Raw genomic sequence first — 22,416 nt, 5'->3', positions numbered from 1 at the left:
CAGGATATCCTTAGCACAAGAAGAGACATTTATCTTGCTGTTAATGGTTAATTAATTTTGAAAATGTATATTACAACACAATAAAAAAAGAAAAAAAGAAAAAGCCAAGCTGGACAATAGAGCAAAATGTCCCTTCTTCAAATTGACTCCTATTTAGTTCTTCCAATGTCATCCAAAACACAGATAACTTTTCTTTCGTGAATTGTTCTCCTGAATGATTTATACATGTTGTGTTATCTGAGGCCCTTTCCAGGTCCCCTGGTGGATTGAGCCAGCCATCAGCTGCATAATTGTTAATTTTAACACTATAAAAGGTTCTGATGCTGAGGAGATAATGTTGGTGGAAGAATTAATTGAAATGTATCTCCCAATCACACTGGTTTCCTACTTCTAGTTTCACACACACACACACACACACAAAATGTGCATTGGATTTAAGGTTAAAATAAATGCACATCTTTGCTACTCATTAGGCTTTATGACTAGCTGAAAATAGGTTAATTTTTTTTTTCTAACACGCATGTAGGATATTTACCCGGGGAACAACCCATGATACTCTTACTATTTTTGGTCGACACAATATCCTTCTTACACACTATCTAAGTGTCTACAGGAGACACTGATGAGGAGACATAGGACAAGAGGAGAAAGAAGAGAGAAAGGAGAGGGAATAAATGGTATGAGAAACGGGAAATGGGAGCAAGAGGAGAATGAAAAGAAATGAGAATTCTACTCTCTCTAGAACTTGATCTGCTGTCAAATCTTATCTCTAAAGCACTAATAGTTTCCCAGATGTTTCTGTCTCACAAAGAAATCAGTATAGATTGATAACAATGTTCCATCCCCTAAATTTTCTAAGTTTACATTTGTAAATTTTCTAAGTATGCAAATTTACATACAGCTCCTCTAGATCCTACCACACTATCTTAACCAGAAGGAAGTACAAGGGGATGCTATCAAAGACTTTCCCTTTTCTGATATTGAATCAGTCCTCCTAATTACAATTTTCTTGAAATGAAAGTCAGGACTATACAGTACAGCTTTGAAAGCTGCTCTCTGCTAAACTGCATTATCACAAGTGACATTTTTTTTTCCACATACCTAAGTGCTAAATATTTTTCTTCTATATTAGGTCTTTGGCAAACGAAAAGAAAATGTTTGTCCTAACTATGGAGCAGATTCGAGGTTATGTGCCTACAGTTTCAGGGCACAAAAGCTCAGTTCCTCAAAGCCAAAAGAAATACCAATTAATTGGGGAGAACATCTTTATATTTTATTTTGTATTAAGACATGAGAGTATCAGCTAAATCTTTCTATAACAGAAGACGGAACATATGAGGTCTGGAATGGGCGAAATTTACTCATTACTTTTTTGTAGGAGATAATGCTGGGCTCCTAGAAATCCATGCCTTTAGTTGCATTTTCTTTATAAGCTGAATGTAGGTAGGTGGGATTGTAGACAGAATTACAATGCAACAATGGAAAACCAATGATTTTCCAAGCCAGTGATACTGGGTATTTTATTTTGTTTTTTAAAATCCATACTATAATGGGCACTTATGAACACAATAGAGAATGAGATATGTTCTAATAAGTATGAAGAAAATGAGTAACAGAGCAACCAGATGTATAAATAGAATAATACAAAGACATCCAATCTAATTCAAAGCTAGAATTCAATTCTCCTTCAACACAACCATTACTCAAAACTGGCTTATGAATGCTATGAGAAACAGAACCAGAACTTAAAGCCATGACATAGTTTAATTAATTTAGTAGTTTAAATTATAACATATTTTATACTAATTTATTTATTCCACACAGAGAAAAATAGAATAACCATCCAGTAGACTAGAAATCATCCAATTATCAAACAGAAATGAGGGTGTTCTCAATAAGGGGAATCAGTAAGTAATAGGCTTCTATAAGTAATATTCCAGAGTAGGCCACAACTTTTGCCATCATAAAATTAACTAAAAGAGATGGAGAAAACAAGATTCTACTTTACTTCTTATTTGTTAATTATAAAAGATCATTTGACTCAGTCCAGCAAAACAGTACCTTAGACACTATCTTCCAACAAAATGTCTCCCATATATACATGAAAATCATTTAAGACATTGAAACATATAATAATAGAGAAAACCAAGTTAAATGACCCTCTAATCATAAATATCAGGCATAGCATAAGATTGGGCGACATATGCTCACCAAAGGTATTTGCCACAGTGATGGAGATCTAGCATAGAGTCCAAGTTAAAGAGAGATACCCTGTTGATAATGAGGTCCTCCAAAGGCTTCTGTCTGTGGATAACATCAAGTCAGTTACATAAGCCCCAGGCTATTACATATCTTCCCAGAGAGATCTATAACCATTGAAAAGAGTTTGGTATAACCATCTACAGTAGAAAAATCAAGTGGATGAAGAATGTCTGTTGCCCGGATTATAGCACACATTTGGATAGACAGCATATGCAGCTTATCCATAAGTATATACAAATGGGACAGACAGTACAAATGGAAATTAGTTGGCCCCAGAATTAGACAACAGAAGGCGAAGTATTGCCTTCAGGAAATTGCAAAGCTCATTCAAAGACCCCAAATTCTCATGAAACAATGGCTCATTTTTAATGGCAATATTTTGTCAGTATCGTTATATGACTGTGAAACATGGAGCATAGAAATCTCTAAAGAATTAAAAATGAACATTATACAAAAAGCAATGGAAAGTGCATGATAAACAACATAATATAAGCTGTGATAAAACAACGAGGAATTTTGAAGAACTCTAATCAAGAAAATTATTGGGAAACTACATAAGTGGAAAAGAAGATAGGGCTGGTGTTTTTGTCTGACCTGGCTATGTTCAAATGATGAGGCTAAGACTAGACCCTGGTGAGGAGAGAGACCATAGGTCTTTATCTGGAGCCTTTATATGGGCCTGGGGCCCACAAGTACTTGGTCCTGCTGTTGTTTTTGTCTCAATTGTCTTTCTTTCCAATTTATATATGAAGGAAACTGGAGATGGCTACAATTTTTTGAGCTTGAAAAGGTCAAAACAGCTGGTCAACAGAAGAGTTGAAGGTCATGCCAGCTCTTGAAACCAGTCAGCCTAGAATTGAAGAGCTAAAGAAAAACCTTTAGGACCCAACCCAGCAGAAAGGCTCTGAGGAATGACCTGAGGGACCTAGCTCAGAGGTAGCCTAAAGCAGAACCCAACCAGCAGCTATGATGTTTTTGGAAGTGAACTGGATAGGATCTGTTTTATGTTTGTGTCCACTCTCCTGAGGGACATAGGTAATATAAGTGAGAGTGTATCACTTTCTCTGCCCTCTCCCCTTGAGTCCTTTGAGGGGAAGGAAAGTTTGTGCTTGTCTTCTTGCTATATCTTTTTACATCCTTTTACATCCTTTTTAAAAAGCAGAGGGGGAAAAATAAGATTGGCTGGTCACCTGGTGAGGGCCATGGATAGTAGATACTATGACTGCTCCACTGATATCCTTACAATGTAAGGAAAATGTGAGGATCATTGGGTGGACTTCCTGTGGCAAATTTATGGGAGAACATGGACAAGAGGGCCATAGGAACATCAGCCATGGATGGATTATGAACTCCATCCCTGGAACAAGTATCCAAATCAGTGAGCTCACAGGTTCATTTGAGTATCCAGTAGACTTAAGGTCAGGGATTGTTTCATTCAGTGCCTACTGCAGTATTTGGCACTTAATGAGTATTTAATAAATACTTGTTGACTTGAATTGAATTATCATATCACAAAGAGTAAATACTTATAGATAACAATTATTTTCAGTGGTGCAAGACTAGGCTTTAATTGGTGAGAATGAATTATACAAGTATATCATGTAATAGTTATTGAATAAGGGTGTGTGGGTGTGGGTGTATATTTATAGGCAGAAAGTTGACTGACTATAATGGGAAGAAAAAGTCACATTGTGGATTTATTGATACTATTTGGTATCAATCAAATAACAGAAAGTTCAAGTTTATATTGACAAAATAATTATCCTGAGACCACAATGACCCTGCCAACAGCAAAAACAGCACTTAGTTTTAATATTATAATTTTCCTTTTAAAAGTATAAAAACATGAAGCAACAAGCACCATGAGACTTGCCAATTAGTATAGTCAGAAATTTAAATACTGTATCTAATATGATTTTTTAAAAAACAAGAATTAGCATTTAACCAAAGAAACCAATTTTTTTTATACACTTAGAGCTTCTCTTCGTTATTGTCAGAGTTACTATTCCAGGAATTCTCTTTTACCCTTAGGACCCTCTGCTTCTCTCTCCTCCCCCCATATTCCTTTACCATCAGTTTCCTCATGATTTATCCAGCTTCTCTCCTGCCTCTCTCTCTCTCTTCTCTCTCTTTCTCTCTTTTTTTTTAGTCCTGCCCTTCTCTCTGCCTTTCTTCCCTTACCCAAAAATGACTGCATGAAATTGCAACAATCAACATCTCATCAACATTCTGTACCACTGCCCTTCCTAGTGGGAGGGATAAACTCCCTTTTGCTCCCCCAAACATACACAGAAACATATGGAAAAGAGATAAAAAGAAAAGGAGTGAACAGAAAAAGCCTTCTTAATTGTGCCTCCTTGCTTTCTATGGAGCCCCTTCCCAACACACTGTTAAGTAAAGAAACTAGCATATGTTCTGCATGTGTATTCCTAGCAGCACACACTGACTCATGCATTGTTAGTGATTTTATATTGTTTAGCTGCTTAAAGCCAATTCTGTGAGGGTCAAACATCATTTCTATTGTTGGGCTACTGGTCTCATTATCTTAACCCTCTGTGAAAGAAGGGCAAGTCTGAGAACTGTGCTACCTTGGTCTTTACAAAATAAATGGACGCAGAGCTTCTTTCTTTCTATAAAGTCAACACTGGGCATATAAAATATGTTCCCCATTGTGAATTAACTCAACATAGCCATATGATCAAGTCAGGTCCAGAATAACCCTTTCTACCACTTTAGATTTTAGCTAGATTTTATTCCCAATGCCTGTTGATCTTTTCTATAATCTTTCTATTAAAATAATCTAAATGTACCACCATACCTGTAAAGAAGATTTACCTGGTTTAATTCAAGATTTAATTAGTACATTTCTGTGAGTGCATGTTTCTACAATGTCATGACAGAACCTGATCTGAATTCTTACTTGAATAAAATGTTCTTCTGGGCATCCTCAGGAAAAAGCCAATCTAAGAAGACATAGTGATGATTATATTTTTTTAAATTTCTTTTTTATTAATTTCTTTTGATTTATCAACAATCACATCCATAAGCTTTTGAGTTTTAAATTTTTCTCCCTCTCCTTCCTCACCTCCCTCCCCAATAGGGCGTACAATATAGGCTCTACATATACATTCCTATTAAACATATTTTCACATTAGTGATGTTGTAAGAAAGAATTAGAACCAATAGGAGGAACCACAAGAAAGAGAAAACAAAACAAAACAGAAGAAAAAAATAGCAAATATTATGCTTCCATCTGCATTCAAACTCCATAGTTCTTTCTTTGGATGTGGATAGCACTTTTCATCATGAGACCTTTGGAGATATCTTAGATTCTTGCATTGCTGAGAAGGGCCAATTATGTTTATGATTATGTTTAGCTGATAGCACACAAAAAGATTTTAGTGGCATTTGGGTCCACAAAGACTAAATGAAGTAAGCTCATATTGAAATGTGTATACCCATCATGATGAAAATTTACTTAGGAAACCACTAAAACAATGTCATGTGTGGCAAAGTATGCCAACAAATATACAAGGTAAATAACACTTTTTGAACAGCTACTACATATCTTATGAATAATACCACAGCTATTATAATAATAATAATAATAATATAGCTAACATTTATATAGTGTTTACTATGTGCCAGGCACTGTGTTTCATAATTACTATCTCATTTGATCATCACAACAACCCTGGGAGGTTATTATTACCCCCATTTTATAGATGAGGAAACTGATGTAAATAGAGGTTAAGTGACTTTCCCAGGGTCACACAGCTAGTAAATGTATGTAAGAGGTAGGGTGGTGTAATGAATAGTTGGTTCAAGAGTTGGAACAATCTGAGTACATGTTCCTTCTTTGACTCAAACTGGTATTATGACTACCAACAAGTCATTTAACCTTCTAGTGCCCCAGGTTACTTTACCACAGTAACTTGCAGAACAGTTACCCAATCTACATTGCTGGAGGTAGTTCCCTTGCAAAGAAATCCCTAGACTAATTAAATCACAAGTTTATAAAAAAAAATATAGCATGGTTAATGAAGTCTGTTAATGTTCTTATATCATTAAGGTGAACATTTGAATTTGGGACCAGACCTTTAATTTCTTTTAAAAAATGAATTTTATTGATACCTTTTGGTTTTCATCTCTTATTTTTACTTGTCAAACCTCTTCTTTGAGGCCAAGCTTGGTCATCATAATTTCACAGAATTCAGTTTTGATTGTTTTATTATGGTTATTCTTTCCTTTTACTTGTATAGTCATTAAGACCTATGATTTCATTGGTATGGGGAGCATCGCCTCATGGAAATTCCTGCTGCCAATGCAGATCAGCACCTGTTCAGTAACTGTGCTGGGTCTGGAGTCAGGAAGACCTGAGAAGACCTGAGATCAAATCCTGCCTCAGACACAGACTACCTGTGTGACCCTAGGCAAGTCATTTCACCTCTGTCTTGCATCTGTTTCCTCATCTGTAAAATGGAAATAATAATGGCACACCTATATCCCAGGGTTGTTATGAAGATCAAGGAAGATAATATTTGTAAAAGACTTAGTACAGTACCTGGCACATAATAGGCACTCTTAAAATGCTAGTTATCCTTATTATTATTATCCTCAGGTCACACAGCCAAAAGCAAGAGGCAGACTTGAATTCAGGTTCATCTGACTGAGGCTGGACTTGTAACCACTATTTGTTAGTTTTTATTGTTCAATTCGGTGTTTTCTTGGCAAAGGTACTGGAGTGGTTTGCCATTTCCTTCTCCACTTCTTTGACAGATGAAGAAACTAAGGCAAACAGGGTTAAGTGACTCAGCCAGAGTCACATAGCTAGTAAGTGATTCTGAGGCCAGATTTGAACTCAAGAAGAAAAGTCTTCCTGACTCCAAGCCTGGCACTCTATCTCCTGTACCACCCACCTGCCCCTGTATCTATATTACGAACATGTTGGGGTGTGAATATATTATGAGCAAGAAATAAGGTAAATTTATTTATTAATCATTTAAAATTTAAAATATATAAATATAACTTTTAAGGTTCCTACTTCCAAAGCCTATAAAGCAAAAGGATTAATTTCACCTCTGTATTTTCTAGGTATACAATTTACAGCTAGAGAGGTCCTTAAAGATTATCTAGCACAACTCCCTAATTTTACCAGTGAAGAAGCTGAAGCTCAAAAGTACTCTATTTGTAACCTCAACTGTACCCTCTTTATTCTGGATCTTCATCTCTATCCCGTTCCAAAAACAAAATAAACAAATAAACCATAACCCAATTGCCTTCATTCCTTGAACGATTCTGATAGTGAGGAGTGACCCCAAAACAAAAGTGCAGAAGGAAAGGTAAAGAATAGAACATGAAGCCAGAGCAGAAGTCACTACCATTTCCATTGCAGCAGATGGGGGACTGAGGAATACAGAGGGACATATGCTATACTATAGGCTGGTGCCAAGTGACTCCACCCCTCTATTTTCCTACTGGGGCTTTACGGTGAGTGCCAAGAGCAGGCTACCAGGTGAAACACGTTGCTCCTGCTTTGCTTCTGGGCTGGGTTCAGGACTAGCCACGCTTCATAGACTGCCTGCTGCTAATGCAGCTAACAATTTAATGAACAAGGAAACTATGCAGAGGCCTTGAGGTTAAAGGTTAACATCTTTATTGAGTATTCACACACGATATCTCCCCTCTTCAAACCTAGGAATTCTAGAAGGCTGTCCTTAGTCCCTATGGATAGAGTAGGATTATTCTCCCGCATAGGCACTAATCCACTCTAGGCCTATAAATCCATCCTCACAAGAGATTTAACCTCTTAGCCTGATTGTATGATAATTCTATCTCCAGGAGGCTTTCACTGGTTGGTGAACTCCCAAGCAGCACAAACTGTGGTTCCCTTTGTTTCATCACCCGTTAGGCTCTTTGAGTTAACTTTCTGCCATTCAGACTGCTCAGAGGTTAACACAGATTGTGATTGGGAGCCCAGAGTTATACGTCTATGCACTGTGGTTTGTGACTGGTCACTGACACCTGAGGCAGATCAAAACTTGCAAAAGCACTTTGTCAATCACTATTTGGGAAAAACTATAGGATTCTGAATTGTTGACTTTAGCAACCTCCTCCCAACAAGACACTTCTAGAGGCGTTACAGAAATCTGAAGCCAGTTTTGGCCTAAGGGTTTGCAGTTTGGTTGTCATAAATTTCCCCTTTTGACTTGATTTGTCTTCCATGCAAAAATGACAACATTTAAAAAGCCCCGGAGGCTGTGTTATACTAATTGTCTAAAAGGTCCTAAACCCAAACATGGCATTTTTGCTGACTCCAACCATCTTTTTGCTGTTCACTCTGGCACTGATTGAAAGAGTATCCTATCTAACCCATAACTACTTGCAACTGTGCTAACAAACTGATTTTTTTTTTATTTGGGTCAAAGGAAATAAAAGTTTCTATTTCAGTTTAGCAGCATCTTTACCAATTCAAACACACCTTGACCTAGTCTAGCCTCCATAGCTGGAAACTTGAAGTTTGTCATGGCAGCTCCTTGAAAAGTTACAAGGCCAAAGTGAAGTAGGCAGAACCAGGAGAACATGGTACACAGTAACAGTAATATTGTGTGATGATGTACATGTCTTAGCTATTCTGATCGATACAATGATCCAAGACGATTTCAAAGAACTTATGCTGAAAAATGCTATCCACCCTCCAGAGAAAGAACTGATAGATCTGATGGATCTGAATACAGATTGAAGCACACTTTTTAAATCTTCTTTTTCTTTCCTTATTTTGTCTGTGTTTTCTTTTGCAACATTGCTAATATGGAAATATGTTTTGCATGACTTCACATGTATAATCTATATCAAATTGCTTGCCTTTTCAAGGAGAAGGGAGGATGGGAGGAAGAGAATCTAGAACTCAAAATTTTACAAAGTGAACGTTAAAATTTTTTTACATGTAATTGAGAAATATTTAATGAAATAAATAAAAATGTATTGGAGAGAAAAGAAAAGTTACATGGCACATGCTACCAAATAGCATACATTTACTTTCTGGGCATCTCCTCCCCTTGCCCTTCCTGCCCTGGAGAAATTTCCACCTTAGTACGGCACACCCCCCCTCCTTTCTCTATTAGTGACTGCTTGCCCCATCTATGATTCACTTCATACCTGACTCTCCAACCATCTTCTCAATAGCCATTTTGCCCCCCCCAAACAGATATTATTTCTTCAGATACAAAGTAGGGATTATTTATCATTTCATGGTCAGCTATTTGGTAGAGATTGTGGAATTTAGAGTATATCTTCATTTCAGTGCCTTAGGATTTATTCCCCAGTTGACACCAAGATAAATTTCTCCCAAATCACCCAGTGGCAGAGGGAGGCATGGAATGCAGTCCTTTTGATTCTAAGTCCAATACTTCATTCACTATACTGTGCAACACTGGTCCATGTAGGCAAATGGTTGGCTGACATTGGGACATTAGCAAATGTAGGGGACCTAATTAAGACTAAGGCCCTGAAACAGAAAACCTAACACCTGAAAGAATTAATATACCACCTAAGAAATGGTCATAGTAGAACAAGGCATAGACACTATTTATGGAAGAAGTGGGCTAACAAAGTCAGAATGGGCCAGTAGCAACATTAATTCATCAATCTGCTCATTCAATGAACATTGATTAGGCACTTTTTACATGCAAGGAACTGAGCTCCATCAAGACAGACTAGATGCTGAGCCAGTGAGCAGCCGACCTAAGGCTTCTTGTATTCCATCCTTATGGACAGGATTACTCACAGAGTATGGGGCAAAGCTAAGCCTATAAGCAGTGTTAGTAGACCTTGTTATGAGGTATAGAGATTTCAGAGGCTGGAAGAAAGACAAGCAGACCATTACAGAAACTAGAAATAGTGAACACACACACACACACCCTCCCTAAAACATCTGTTTCATTGTCCAAACTTTCAAGTGTTTAACATTCTGAGTAGTAGAAAACTTGCCTCAATTTGGAAGATCTGTAGTTTGGATTTCAGAAGATACAAGAAACATAATTGATTCAGATGTCACCATTATCTCAGCAAAACTTATTATACATGGTATAATATGCATTATACATTTTTAGAACATTTTGCAGAGAAATGAAAAACTTGCAGAGCCATTCTTATCGATAGACAGATGTGCTGTGACATCCTGCAATCCAGGCTTTCCCCATGCAGCAAACAGAAATCAAAGTGTGAAATTTCTCAGCATCAGACCACCCTTCTTTTTATTACCTTGCAATAAACACACCACTATCCCACACCACCAGGTATTTGATGCAATGCTTCCCCTCACTCAGTGAAGTGTACTGAATAGATAGTGGATGAAGGAAACCTTCTCACCATCTGATATCCTAAAATGCTTTTCAAAAGATATTTCTAAAAGTGAAAAGCAAGTCTTCATTCACATTTTGATTTTTTTTTAGGTTGTATGCAATCAATGATTTAAATGAGATGATAATTGTAAGAGTGCATAATGAAATGGTACTTTTCAGTTTTTACAGAGCTTTCCTCACAAGTCAATGAGGGTAATGGTACAAATGTTGTCACTTATTTTATACAAGAGCAGGCAGAGTGTCATGGAGTGTCATGCTAAGTGATTTGCCCATCATCACAATAGTAGTATTAAAATCAGGACTCAATTCTGCACTTTTTGACTTCAAGTATAATGTTTCCTTCCAACATACTCCCCACACATACATACATTCCCTGATTTTCAGTTTGCCAGGTTTTGCCACTCCACTCAATCAAGACTAGCTTATCTCAAGCTTCATTTCCTATCACCTTTGTCCACATATTTGTTGATCCCAATGATAATGCTTGGACACACAAAACCATGTATCCGTAGTTTCCAGGAAGCCATGGAGTCTAAAAGTGGGGAATGTTTGGATCTCTTTTTATGAAAGTCTATCCATGGAACTTCCAAAATTTCCCAAAAGGCAAACTCCAAATACATAATACTCTGGACCGAGGGACCTCACTCCCACCCTCCACCTCCAAATTTGCACTCCAAACTATTGCTCTGTGGCCTAGGGGCTTCTGATTGGTGAACACGGCCCATCCCAGACACCCAAAATTGCTCCCCAGCCATCTTCATGGCATGTTGCCATCTGTGTACCCTTCCCAACCCACCCCTTCCCACTTTTAGCTCTGGAAACAATATTCAAATCAGCATACCCATTCCTGAAAAGGACATGTCCATCAATTGCCCTATGATCCCACTCACTACTCCTTCACCATCCCCAACTAAAACACCCCTCCCTGGCCACCACCCTCAAGAATATAAGTACCTTAAGGGCAGGGACTGCTTTGCTTTTTGTATGTTTCCCCAATGATTAGCATACTGCCTAGCACATACTAAATACTTAATAAATATTATTTTGTTTTTTAGATTCAAGGACTTTTCCTGAAACAAAAATAGTTAATGCTTTAATAAAAAAAAAAAAAGAAAAGAAAACAAATTGGTTGCCCTACATAGTGATCTTATTAATCTCCAGTAAATTAACCAATTCTTAGAGAGGCATGTGGTATAGTGGAAAGAGTCCTGGATTTAAAGGATTAGGATATGGTGGCTCTTGCTTAGCATGTGACCTCAGATTAACAATTCAATCTCTCTGAGGTTTGGTTTTCTTCTCTATGTTCCCTACAATTCTCCCTATACAACCATAGGAAATGATTGTAAGTTTTTACCTTCAGTAATGTGAAAAGTAGCACATCATTTTGTAGAAATTAGAATAAAACCTTCTAACTTTAGGCTCCAGTAATTCAAAATGTGTTAGGTCAATTGAGAAAATCTGAAGTTTACTTTTGCAGTATTTAAGAAGAAAGGGTTTGTCGAAGATGCCTATTATCACCACTACAATTTAACATAGTCCTATAAATGTTAACTGCAGTGATTAGACAAGAGAGAAATCAAGGGAAAAGCATAGGCAAAGAGGAAGAGAAAGTATAGCTTTTGCAGATGATATGATGATTTACTTTTAATCCTAAAGAGTCAACTAAAAAATTAATTGAAAGAATAAATTCAGAATCATCAGTATTCTTGTGCATAACCAAGAAAACCCAGCAGGAACATCTTGAAAGAAAAAAATTCACTCAAAATAACTCAAAATGAATATAAAATATTTTTGAGTCTATTTACCAAGAGATAGCCAGGAATTATATGAATCCAACTATTAAAAAAAAACTTTTGGCAAAAATATAGACCTAAATAATTGGAGAAATACAGGTTGAGTCAATATAATAAAAATAGTAATGCTACCTAAATTAATTTACTTATTCTATACTATACCAATTAAATTATAAAAGGATTATTGTGTGAAGCTAGAAAAAAATAAAGTTAATCCAAAAAACAAAAGATGATTTATATCAAGGGCAATAATGAATAAAGTGCCAAATTTCAAATGGAATTGTAAATCAGTAATCGTTAAAATAATTTATTACTAGTTAAAAGGAAAGGAGCTATTATAGAAATTAATAGGGCAAACACAATTGCAAAGTATTATGTCTTTAACTTATATTTTAAGGGCTTAAGCACATTGATATGTTTTTTTAGGGGAGGGCAAACCTCCGATTTTATTGAAGTAGGAAAATCTTGGATTTTCTCTAACAATGTGGATTAGCAACTATGGTGTAACTTATATTATCTTAGAGGTTAAGTTATTTGTCCAATAAGTATCTGAGGTAAGACTTGAACCAGTCCTTCTGACATTAAGGCTGGCTTTCTATTCTTATTCCAAACTCCTGGGTATAGAGAAGATGCAAATCTATTTATTCCTTAAAGGAGTCACTGCAAAACCTTGATTTGGAAGCACATTATTTGTAATATACATAAAATTTTAAATTTGGAAGGGACCTTAGAGGTCATCTAATACAACTTCACGGAAGAAGAGTTACCTTTAAAACCATCTCAATATGATGAGCTCAGTGTGCTGATTCACATAAACACACATAAACACATATATATTTATACATATGCACACATACATATGTATATATACATACATAGATATATAGATAGAAAGATAGATAAATAGATAGATAAGATATCATTGTCAATGCAGAAATTTATTTTGCTTGACTGTACAAATTTGTTACCAGGGCTTAGTTTTTCTTTGAATGGGGAGAGAGGGAGAGGATAGGATTCGGGGGGGGGGGGGGAAGAAGATTTTGGTTAATAAAAATTAATTTTAAAATATTCAGTAAAAACCTATCTAATAAATAACCAATTAGCCTTTATTTGGACATTTCTAGTAATGGAAACTTCAGTATTTGTGAGATAGAGATATTGCCACTTTCTATTATTTTGTCCCAAAAGTAATAGAGTATGATGAATTTTCAGCTATTTTCCTTCAAAGAGTAATGCTGTGTGTGTGTGTGTGTGTGTGTGTGTGTATGTGTGTGTGTGTGTGTGTGAATGTTCATTTCATTTTACTCTTCTGAGTTTGCTAATACATATATATATTTTTTTTTCCTTAGGAACTTCTCCAGCGTTCTCCTATTTGGTTATTCTATAAAAAGTAAAGCAGGTTTTCCCAGAATGTTGTATCTCTCATAAAGCCATTTTAAAATGAGTAGATGAAGACACTAGGTAGTTAGTTAAACAATTTTTGATGCAATTCCATAATGCCATAGGCAATACAGTTCAACATAAAACTGAACAAAGGTCTTTGCTAAGAAAAAACAAAGCTGATTTAATTATATATTATTTTGTAATTTAATAATATTTTTCCATCAGAGAACTGTAAACTTCCAAGTGTTAAAATCCAGCTACTTCTAATCTGTGGATTTCAGAGGTGGAAAACATCCTTTTCTGTTTTGTATTGAGCTTTTTTCTTCAGACTTGGAAAATGACCTAATTGCTAGGAATGAAATATCTAGATTTACTATTTTGCTAAATAACAAGTACCTGGAAATTTTATTAAATTAGAACCAAAACTTCAATAGTAACCCAAGTAGTAACTTTTTACACTTTACGTGATATACTTAGTGTTCCTCTTCCCTACATCACCACTATCTTTTTTCTTTGTTTCCTTAGCCTTGAGCTAGGTACTATTGTACATCTTCTCCAAAAGAAAGTTGGCCTACCTCCCAAGAAAATTGAGTCTGGTAGCATTGTCACTATTACCACAATATACAGTAATTCCTCATATTAAATGTGTTCAGTAGAACATGAGTTTTCTATTAAGAAACACTATTCTCTTAACAATAACAATAGCTAGCATTTATATAGCACATGAAGGTTTGAAAAGCGTATTATTCCACACCAAGTGTTTTCACTAGAACATAGTTTTCTATTAACAAACACTTTTCTCCTAACAACAACAGCAACAACAATAGCAATAGCCATGATCAGAAATGAAAATTTGCAAAGTGCTTTATACCATACCAAGAATTTTCATTAGAATGTGAGTTTTCTATTCAGAAACACTTTCTTCTTAACAACAATAATAACGTTTATATTGGACATGAAGTTTGCAAAGTGCTTCACATCATCTCATTTAATCTTCAAAACCCTGTGAGGTAGGTGCTATTATCATCCCCATTTTACAGATGGGGAAACTGAGGTTTAGAGAGGTTGTGATTTGTTTAACATACCTAGTAAGTCTCTGAGGCAAGAGTTGGACTTTGAGATCTCCAATTCCATGTCCAAGCTGCCTAGAGGAAAATGTATAACTTATTACTTCAGAGTCTAGATTGATGATCAAAGAATTTTCACATTGTAAGGGATCGCAGTCATCTCTTAATCCAACTCCCAGCTGAAAAAGAATCTCATCTTGGGGGGAGGAAGAATCATCTAGCTCCTAGTGTGAAGATCTACAGTAAATAGTTACTTTCCAAGGCAGCATAATGAACTACTGAAGATGAGGTATTGATTACATAGGAACACTGAATAAAGACAAGAAGAAATACAGGTTATAGATATATTTTTACATATATATTTGTGACAGCTGATTCCAATAATAGCAAAAATAATAGTAAAAAAAGTAATAGTTTAAGAAATAACAAAAATAGTTTAAAAAATATATGTATTTGTGATTTGGATTCCCCAGCTTCTTTCAAAAATAGTAAAATAACAACAACAATAATAATAGCAGATTACAGACATTTTGTTCCTATATTTGTGATTTGTATCCTCAACTAATTCCAACAATTGTAATAGTAATATCATACTAATAATATGATAGATTTACTAATAACATCATAATGATCTTGATGATAACTGACACTTATAAGGATTTACAAAGTGCTTTACATATGTTCTCTCATTTAATCCTCACGATGACATCCTAAAATACTAGGATTATAAAGATGAGGCATTTTAAAGATGAGACAATGGAGTCTCCAAAAAACGAAGTGACTAGTTCACAAGATCACAGCTAGTGCCTGTGCCAGGTTCCTCCTGATCCCTGGTTTAATGATGTTCCCAGTACTCCATGAGGCAGCATACAAAATAAGATCATACATTAAAAAGGACAATTCAAAAAACCTCAAAACAAAAATAAATTTAAAATATCTGCAAAATGGATTTAGCATGTAGTTGGAATAAGTTAGTTTTTTGTATGTAAGCTATGAATTCAGCTTTAAGCTCCCTAGCTGTTAAGGCAAAAGAAAAACATGGAAGATTATATAGCTCTCATTCACTCACAAAAGGTAGCATACAAATTCATTTGCTCAAAAAACTTTCATCTGGTGCTGAATGTTGGGAGGAATTTATGATGTATATAGTTATTTATATAAGGGATATTGGGTAATATTACCCAACCAGCAATTGAGCAAGGGGAGTAGTACAAAAGATTTCATCAGAGAGATATATGACTGGGGGAAAATGGGCCAGTCGTGTGGCAACAATGAGGGATAAGGACAGCCAAAGATATGGTATCCATGCAACATGCTAGGAAATCCCTCAGCACACTGGGTGGATATCCTGTAGAGGATTTATATGAAAACATGGACAAGAGGCATAGGATAAATAGGCATGGATGGGTTGCATTTGCACATTTGGAGGGAGAACACACACCAATGAAATCAATCAAGAAGCTGTAATTTAGAGCCTACTTTGTGTCAGGCTCCATTTTTGTATTTAACTTTATGTTTAAAAAAATCCATCAAAGAATTGAACTATAGAAGTATTTGATAAAATAATAGTGTCTTCAACTATACTTTTTTTAATGCAGGAATTTTTCATCAAAAGTACATTATAAAAACTGTGGACATGACATCAAATGTTAATTCTAGGAAGACATTTCTGGAAAGAACTAAAATAGTGTGGTTTGGGTACATAGCTTTCTGATAAGCTAATTTAAAAGAAAGATTAAGCTTAGAAACCTAGAGAAAGGCAAAGTTTAATGTGCATTAGGTTGTCTCTCCCAAATATCAAATGTCTTTCTCAAATAGGATTTTTGCAAGTGCTGGATTTCAATCAATACATGGCTGAATGCTCTGACTATTGCCTAGATCAACCAACATTCCCTTATGACTGACTGAAGAGTGAACCATATACTTTAGACACATACATGTAGGAAGCTGAGGTCACATTCTGACATGACAACTTAGAAGCCCAGAAAGACAGCCCTAGATTTGGAGGCAGAGGAAATCACAATTCAGTTTGGCCACCTTACTATAACCTTTTTGACTCTGAGTGAGCTTTTATTCTCTTTGGGCTCAGTTTCCTCATTTATAGAATGAGGACAGTTAACTAGAAGGATTCTTCTAGCTCTAAATCTTTGATTTCTGGACCATTCTACTTCTACAGTGAGATGGTCCACAGGAACGTGTGAGTCTAGGGCCAATAATTTTCCTAAAACAAAATTTTGAGAAGATCAACATTTTTCTCAAAATAGTTTTGAAATTACCCATTATTTTGGATGACTACCTAGCTGAGATCCTACGTATCTGCAACAAAGAAGCATGGAAGAGTCCATTTCAGCCATGAATGTGTTATAATTCAGCTGCTTCACAGCTAATAAGAAAAGAAAAACCCTCAATATGCCATAGAAGATCTAATGCTAAGTTGATTTTTATTCTGAGACTGACCATTTTTCCTCCCTACCCCTCAATCTCCAGGGTAAATTAAATGTAAAAGGTACTCCTGTGTAACTAAATGGATTGATTTTTTTGGATAGAGTAATAGAGGTTGGTTCATTTAAATATTGGAGAATGTCTGATAGTCTATTTTTAATCTCTTCATTTTTGAATTCCAAATCTTCCACTTTCTTTTTCAGTAAATACATTGTCATAGAAATTCTCTATTTTTTATTCTAAATAATTTATTCTCTTTTAAAATTCTTCTTTAAAAGCTGTAATTCCTGTTCTTACTTCTTCCTTTATCTCATTTATTCATCTCCTATACCAGGCTAGATGTTCTTGTAGTTTTGCCATTATCATTGGGAAAGGAGGGGTAAGGTCTCATTTTTATTCCAGTGTTCTTCTTTTCTTCTGGAATTTTCACATCTCTTTTGCTCCCTAGTATGTATTCTTTTGAGGCCATTTTAAAGTTGATTGCTCATATTTTCGGTTTCTTTCTGAGTTTTTCAGAGGTTTCCCTGGTAGAAAATATGTTGATTTTCCATATTTGTTTTATTGTTGTTGTCTTTCTTGTTCTCACTTTATTTAGTGCATTTCTTACTGTTTTGAGATGATGAAGGGAAGGTGGGCTTAGAAAAAAACTTAAACATTTTGTTCTAACTCCAATTACAATTTTAAAATTACTATTCTTTGATCAATTGGAGCAAAAAAAAAGTTTCATGGTGAAACCTATCCAGTGGACACTGGGATCTCTCCTTCACCCAAAATGAATGATCTCATATAGGCCAGAAGACTGGAATGGCAATCAGCAGTTTCATCAGCTTTGGAAATTTTTAATAACCCCTCTCATTTGTTAGACAAAGTAGGGGAGGCAATCTTAGCTCCTAAACACATGACTGGTTACCCCAGTTGAAGATGTCCTTTTGTTGGGGGAAGAGAGACATGTTTTGGGTTGCAATTAGGCTTAAATGCCCTGAGGGGCTGAGGTTAAGTGTGATTGTGATGAAGACAAATTCATAGTTGTCTATTGAAAGTCCATATCTACTGACCATTATTACCTGGTTTTTGTTATACTGTGTATTTATAATAAAAGTATCTAAAAAATATTTATCTGGTTTGCTAGATACATTAATCAAATTAGCCGGATAGTTCATTACTAACAATTTTGATTCACAAGTCCAGCCTATCCCCCCAGGGTATACAAAAGTTTGGGATGATTTTTCCCCAAATACAATGAAGCATATTCAATCACATTGCTCTCACTGAAAAATTATTATTAATAATTACTAGCCATTTAGCAGGAAGAAAGGGACTTACTTTATTAGTGATAAATAAAAATAAAAGAAAAATTATAAATATAATTTATTTCACCTTTGTACTATTAATAAACGTGTTTTAAATTTTCCATTAAATTTTTTTCATCTTTATCTCATCTTCTTAATTTGCATTTTTATGTGTCACAATATCCATAATTTAATTCAAATATATAATACGTAAGTAAACATATGTATTCTGGGGGTACGGGCAAAAATCTTTTACTGATACAGATATATGATCCAAAAAGTATGGATATGGAGACCACAGCTGTAACCAACATCTTTAACCAACAGCACCTCCAGACTATCTAAGAAAGGACTATACCTACTATGCTAGGGTAGTCACCTGGCCTAACAATTCAAAAAAATTTTTTTGGGGAGCCTAAGTCTTACCTCACTCAGGCTGGGAGTGTAGGGGCTACTCACAGGTCCTAGCCTCACTGCTGATCAGCATGGAACCTTGAGTCTGTTCCATTTCCAACTAGGGTTGGTTTGACCTCCTTAGACAGCCTATCTCCCCACCTCCCACCCTAGCCTACTTTGCTTCTCGTGAGCTCATCATAATGGTACAGGACTTCGAGTCAGTTAGCCTATCAGTTTATCCCTCTGCAGCTCAATACTCCCAAACTCAAGTGACTCTCCCACCTTCAACCTCAGCCTCCTTGGTAAAGGACTAGAGGGTAACCCACCCACCCACTCCTCATTTTTGCACTTGCTGTTCAGTCATTTTCAGTAATATCTGACTCTTCATGACCCATTTGGAGTTTCCTGGTAAAGATGCTGGAGTGGTTTGCCATTTTCTTCTCCAGCTCATTTTACAGATGAGGTAATTGAAGCGAACAGGGTTAAGTGATTTGCCCAGGGTCATAAAGCTAATAAGTGTCTTAGGTCGTATTTGAACTCCAGTCTTCCTGACTCCAGGCCTGGTGCTTTTTATCCACTGCGCTACCTGGACTTCCCCAATGCCCCAGCTGGTCCTAGTAATATTACCTCTTTCTTCACCACTAAGTTGGCCTTATACAGAGTTTAACTTGCAATACACAGAATATCTTTTACTTCATTTTTTTTAAACCCTCTTACAACGAAGATTCCCCTACCACCAATCCCTGTAGACTGCACTCTGGACTTCATCAAGCTCCAGAAACTTCTTAGTCCAGGAAACTTACTCCAGCCCTGAAATTCACACTGTGGGAGTACCTGAATCCTCTCTTGTTCCTCCCCAGGCTTCACTCAGGACTTTCTCTTCCATACCCCCAAGCTTGGTACCTTTGACCAGTCCCTATCCCTTCTTCAGCTTCCTTTTATGTGTAGTCTTCCCCAGTTAAAATGTAAGCTCCTTGAGGGCAGGGACTGATTTTCATTCTGCTTTCATTTGTATTCTTGGTGCTTAGGACTGTGCCTCTGACATAGCAAGGACTTAATAAAATGCTAATTGACTTGTTGACTCCACCACAGTTAGTCAAATACACATTTTAACTAAACATACATAAAGTTGAATTGTAATATCTTTTACTTTATTTTAAAAAACCTCTTTAAAATGAAGAATTTATAGTCAAGTATTTGGTGAGACTTCTTATAGTGGACTTCCTATAGTACAGGACCAGACCTGTGATTTCACTGATGTGTTCAATCATTTCACTCATATCTGACTCTTTGTGAACAGACATAAAGTTTTCTTGGCAAAGATACTGGAGTGGCTTGCCATTTCCTTCTCCAGCTCATTTTACAGACGAGGAACTGAGGCAAACAAGGTGAAATGATGTGCCCCAGGGTCAAACAGCTACTAAGTGCTGTGGCCAAGATTTGAACTTAGGAAGATGAGTCTTCCTGACTCCAGGCCTAGCACTCCATCCACTGCACCACCTAGCAGCCCTTCACAGATAAGAAAATCTCCTTTATCAATACAGATTGATAGTTGCTCCGCAATTTATTGCCTTAGAAAGTTGCCTTAGAGGCATAGATGATGACTAACTCAAAGTTAATGAGCTAACCCAAGTCCAAATGGATATATGACTTCAATATAAAAGGTAACATGATAAACAAATTAAAGGAGCAAGGAAGGTTTTACCTTTCAGATCAATGGATAGGAGAATAATTCATGACTGAACAAAAAATACAGAGGATCATAGAAGACACAATGAATAATTTTTATCATATACTTTTTAAAAAATTTTGCACAGACAAAACCAATACACTTGAAATTAGAAGGGAACAGTTAACTGGGGGGGGGACTTTTACAGCAAGTTTCTTTCATAAAGATCTCATTTCTTAGATAAGAAACTGATTCAAATTTAGAAGATTGAGTCATTCCTCAATTAATAAATCATCAAAGGATATTAGCAAGAAAAAAACATCCAACTTATCAATTCCCAAATAAAAAAATGATACAAATTACTAATAGGGAAATGCAAATTAAAGCAACTCTGAGGTTCTACCTCACACAATTCAGATGGGCAAAGTTGACAAAAAAGGAAAATGGTAAATGTTGGAGGGGATCTGGGAAATGACAGGCATATTAAAGCACTGTTAGTGGAACTCTTAGTTAGTCTAACCATTCTATAAAGCAATCTGGGAACTATGCCCCAAAAGGTACTAACTTGGCACATCCTTTGATACTACTCAATTTATACTCCAAAGAAAAGAGAAAGGATCCACATGTAGAAAAAATATTTATAGGAGCTGTTTCTTCAGTGGAAAAGAGCAGGAAACTAAAGGGATTCTCATCAATTGGAGAATGTCAGAAAAAATTATGATTGATGAATGTAATGGAATACTATTGTGCCATAAGAAATGAGAAACGGAACAGTTTCAGAGAAACCTGAAAAGATTTGTATGAACCGATGCGGAGTAAAGTGATTAGAACCGGGAGAACAATTAATACAATAACAACATTGTAAAGACATCTGTAACTACATTGTAAAATGATTTTGAAAGATTTAAGAACTCTGATCAATGCCACAAACAATCACTATGCTGAAGGATACATTGGTCCCCTACAAGAGAAAGTTGATGGACCCAAGATGAAGAATGGGACATACATTTCTGAACACAGCCACTGTAGTAATATATTTTCTTCTTGATTGTGCATATCTGTTTAAAAAAAAAGGATTTTTTTCTCTTTTTTTTTAATGGGAGAAGGTGGAAAGGATAAATAAATACTTGTTAATTTACAAAATTAAAATAACATTTATAAAACTTTCTGTTTATGCTTCTTGTAGGCAGGGCCCATGTAATATACTTCTTTCTTATTCTATATCATATGTTGCTAGATATATAATTGGCACTTAGTACACTTATTAGTTGGCAGATTTAAATAATGCATATTATCCAAATACATTATATTTCACATGAATTTTCTCAGTCCATATACAGTTTAAAATAATACTGTGCAACAGAGAGGCTTAAGTCTGAGCCTAAACTTCTTCAATGATGAGTATGGTTCAGTACTCGTCAGACTGTAGTTGATTACATGCCATATGATACCATAAGGCCAAAGAATCCAAAAGAGTACGTTTCTCTTAATTAATCAACTTTAATAGCCATATAATCATCCTACATGTTTTATGCATGCTTACTGAAAAATAAATTCTATTAAATGAAATATAAAATACAAACCTTTGTAAAATCTAAATCTAAGACAGTATATTTCTCTGCATTGTCTTTAATTGGAATATAATTGTGCTACATATTTCATGTATATATATTGGAAAATAAATTCCATTAAATGAAATGTAAAGCACAAACCTTTCTAAAATCTAAATCTATTTTAGTACATTTCTCTGTA

This window comes from Phascolarctos cinereus, unplaced genomic scaffold, assembly GCF_003287225.1.
Source record: "Phascolarctos cinereus isolate Bilbo 61053 unplaced genomic scaffold, phaCin_HiC Scaffold_7;HRSCAF=346, whole genome shotgun sequence".
Classification (NCBI taxonomy): Eukaryota; Metazoa; Chordata; class Mammalia; order Diprotodontia; family Phascolarctidae; genus Phascolarctos; species Phascolarctos cinereus.
The sequence above is the reverse complement of the archived record's forward strand: the minus strand, read 5'-3'. Positions refer to the sequence as shown.